Genomic DNA, 4,451 nt, shown 5'->3' with positions numbered 1-4,451 from the left:
TTAGTTAACATTTGTAATCTTATAAGCTAAAAAAGGCAGTTCCATAGTGAGTAATAAAAAAATGTGTTCTATGAACTCCAGGCATCTCCAGCCAAGCTGAAAATTCATCAAGAAAGTGTTTAAAATTTATGATGTATGATAGGTAACACGTAACATTACATATCGTTAGTTGCATAACAAGTAATTTATTTTAAAAATATGAAAAAAACATATTTTTACTTATTTTAGTTCATACTGAGTTTGAGATTATCTCTTCTTAGGAAGTAATTTTGTGAACACGTGTTGCTGAATGTATGTAATGAACATTGAATAAAAAATGATGTGAATATATATATAAATATTTTAATCTTTACAATTATATGCATATATGTATATGCTGAAACCTGGCTATTAAATAAAACTACTGCCACTGTAAAGCATTCTTTTCATATTTGCTCATTAGCAAGTCTTTTCGGTATATAATTGAGGTATTCACAGAGGGTGTCGTATTATTGAATGACGTAAACCTTAAACCACTAAAAATATATTTAGTAGGTTTGCAAAGTATCTAATAGCCGTACAACCTCTATTGCAGACACTGTGGGGATCCTGCAAAGAAAGAGACTGTTGAACACTTTCTCTGCAAATGCCCGGCTCTGGCGTCTAGGCGCTTGATATTCCTTAGCGTATCCTTTGGGGATGACTTGAAGAAATTTTGCACTGGGTGGCTGTAGAAGGTTATCTCTTCCCCAAAATGTTTGTTTGCACAGGTAATGGTTCACATTATGGTATAAAAACGGCACGTAAGTGCTACTTGACGTGCGCTTGTGACACTCTTGCCATTTTATCTACATGTACCTATCATCTGAAAGCCAATATTACGAATTTTCATGCAGTTAAAAAATGTTGGTTGTGGTTTTCTGCCTTCTAAAAATTTATTCAACCGTTAAAAACTTTATGCCCTAAGACAATAAGACACCTACGACATCTTTTGAATCACTTAAATATTTATAAAAAGTCATGTCGTACTTGATAATTTGATCGTATGAATAATTTCTCAACGTCGCTAATTCTGATTCGATTTGAAAATGATCTAATTTTTTGTGCGAAGTTTTCCATTTTATTATTATTCGTGGTCATATTTTCTTATACTTGAAAGGCTTTCTAATTTTACACTCCACTCAAAATTGTAGCACATCAAGAGTTTGACTAATTTTTACTAAATTTCTTTCTCTTTTTTGAATATTCAGGATTTTTTTATAACAATACAACTCTTTTTCTAACGAGAACTATATAAATCCCATTTTGGAATTTTATACAGAAATTAGAAAAAAATCCACAAAATTTGTATTCCAATTCCACAGTTTTCAATTGGAATTTCTAGAAAGATGTTTGGTATGCAATTTTTTAGCCGATTAAATTTTAATATAATAAAGTGCAAATTTGAAGTGGCTAGAAAACGTTCTTAATTTTTAACAAAGCTTCGGCAAGCTTGACATAGTCCACTGTGTTAGAAAAGAAGAGAGAAAATTTAAGTGTAATACAAAGAAGATTGAGTCTGCGATCTACCGCCGATATGCCCCTAACGGTTAAGCCAGGTCGTAGCGATCGCTTTCGCAACAAAGTATAAGTACAGCCTATCAACGTAGAGTACAGGGTAAAGAAAGCAAATATAGCACCTTACACGTGTAAAAGAATGTTGGGTAAAAAATGGGATCTCCAACCAAAACTATCCAATTGGTCCTATACAGCCATTGTAAGGCCAATACTAACATATGCGGCACTACTTTGGTGGCCTGCAGCAGAAAAGAAATACAATAAAACCAAGCTGAACAAGATACAAGGAACAGCGTGTATCTTAACTACAGGAGCGCTTAGCACCAGTCCTACTGAAACGCTCAATGTACTAACACATCTATTGCCATTAGATTTACACATTAAAACAATAGCTACTTGCAGCGCGGTGAAATTCAGAGACATAGGAAGCTGGACAACAAGGTAGTACGGTCACAGTAAGATCCTCCCACAGAGACCCTCGCTGCTCAAAAACAGGCCAGACTACACAGTCCCCGACCTTAACTTCAAGAAAGACTTTACGGTACGTTTTTCACCGAGAGCCGAATGGAGCAAAGGGAAGGTGATTGGAAGATACGATATCGAAATCTATACCGAAGGTTCTAAGACGAACTGTGGTGTAGGAGCTGGCTTCCATTCGGAGCCACTCAACCTATCTCAGTCAATTCGTCTTCCTGACTATGCCAGCGTGTTCCAGGCAGAACTTTTAGCAATCAGAGAAGCATGCAAATCACTAAAGCTTTATAAGGAAGTTGGTGCAAGAGTAGCTATCTTCTCAGACAGTCAAGCAGCTATAAAGGCCTTAGACTCCAACTACATTTCATCCAAATTGGTCTTACAGTGTAGAGAGGAGCTGAAACTGCTCAGCCATTGGCTTGAAATCACTCTGATATGGGTTCCCGGTCACAGGAGCATACGGGGCAATGAGATAGCGGATGAGCTAGCAAGAAAAGGCTCGATACTAGAATTAACAGAGGCGGTGGCAGTCTCCACCCCACTGAACACACTAGAGACATCCATTGCTTCACATTATCTTGCTTTAGCCGAAAGAAGATGGAATCAAATAACTACAGGTATTACAACAAAAAACACATGGCCGTTATACAAAGTCCAAAGGACGAATGATCTGTTAGGATGCTTTTGGCCAAATATCTCACGCGTCACTGCAACCCTTACAGAGAGCATGCAGCCAGACTCAACCTCCCCTTCAATCCCATCTGCAGAAGCTGTCAAGCGTAAAGGGCGAAGGAAAGGGTCTTTTTGGCAAAATTTATGTGAATATCCGGGGCTAGCCAGGGCACGACTCCGCTCCTTCGGTAAGCCTTCCCTACAACAAATGAATTAGATTTCAGAAATCGAGATAAAGAATTTGCTGTTATACTTGGACCTCACGAAATGGGTTTGACTTAGAACAACAAAACACAAAAAAAAAAACAAAAAAAAAACATAATAACGAGGACGGCGGTAGTAAAACGGCGCTGGTCACTAATTAGGATTATTTCAGTGGAAATACCCAACCACTTCAACAACAACAACAACAACAGGAATCACAACAGCCTATCAAAAATATTATATATCAAAATCAGGATGTACGCTTTCGTTTGGCTCACTTGGCTTTTCCTTTGCATCTTTTTGTAAACTTATAAATAATTTAAAAATAGTTCTTAAATTTTTTTTACTGTTTTTTTCTGTTTTTAGCTCAAAAGCCACCTCAAAGTATATTTACTCACAGTGTTGGCCGCCAATTAACTACAGATTCATGGCAAAAACCATTAATTATGTAATAAATGCAAATTAATCAATAACCGGTTTACAGAAAATCCACATAAGACACTTCACTTCGATACATGTAATTTATTTCGTTCCACCGCAGACGCCCTTTAATTGGCGTGAGTGTTTTATTGTTATTATTCACTTTTTTGTGAGCACCGCGCAATTAATTATTTAATTAAAACAAAGTAAATTGAATGGAACTGGTGAAAAGCAAGCAAAAACCGTTTGTAAAATATATAAAAAAAGCAAGTTTTTAAGAAGCAATTTTTTAAGCGTATACTGCTCTGCGACGGATTTGCGCAAGCGTAACGAATTATTTTAATTGTCGCTGATTAACAATATCCGCTGAAAATATTCATTCATTTTTAATTACCCACTGGCGAATACGTTAATGGGATGCAAGGGCAAAAATGGTAGTGAGGCGAAATACAGCGAACAATTGAAGTAGAAATAAGAGCACGTATGGATTGCACTGGCATTTCATTCACATGCACACACACACACGTGCACGCTTAAATGTATGAATATGTGTATGCAAATGAGGATTAATATCATAATTCAATCCATTATTTTGCATACTGTTTTATTGCAAATGCAATCACCTTGCCGGCTATAGACTTAAAAATTGAGTACAGGAGTGGTGGGAAAATTGGCAGGTAGAATTTGTAATGAAATTTCATTGACAAAGACTGTCCCGATTCGTAAAGGCATTTGTGAATATTAATGAATTTTTATGAGATTACAAAAGACCATCGCTAGCAGCCAAAAAAAAGGAAAAACACACACACAGAAGTGCAGTGTAGTGAAACTCATACTGGTACGAGTATTAGGGTGATTCACTTTTTCAAGGTTTGTGATATTTTGATCAAGTTCTTCCTTGTTTTTTTAGTATATAGTAGACAAGGTGACTTGATAACGAGCATAAACTTAAATTTATTTGATCGATATTTTACGAGACATCGATCATTACAACCATCTACCAAGAAAATAAAGTAATTTATGGGTTGTCCTTCTAACAACTTTTTCCGCAAGGCGTTAAAGCTACTTAGGAATGCAGCTCGAAAAACTTTTAACAGTGCAAAATTCGCTGAGAATGCAGAAGACTGGTATGCTTATCGTCCGTC

The sequence above is a fragment of the Anastrepha obliqua genome, chromosome 5 (genome assembly GCF_027943255.1).
Source record: "Anastrepha obliqua isolate idAnaObli1 chromosome 5, idAnaObli1_1.0, whole genome shotgun sequence".
NCBI classification, from domain to species: domain Eukaryota; kingdom Metazoa; phylum Arthropoda; class Insecta; order Diptera; family Tephritidae; genus Anastrepha; species Anastrepha obliqua.
This window is presented reverse-complemented; position numbering follows the sequence as displayed.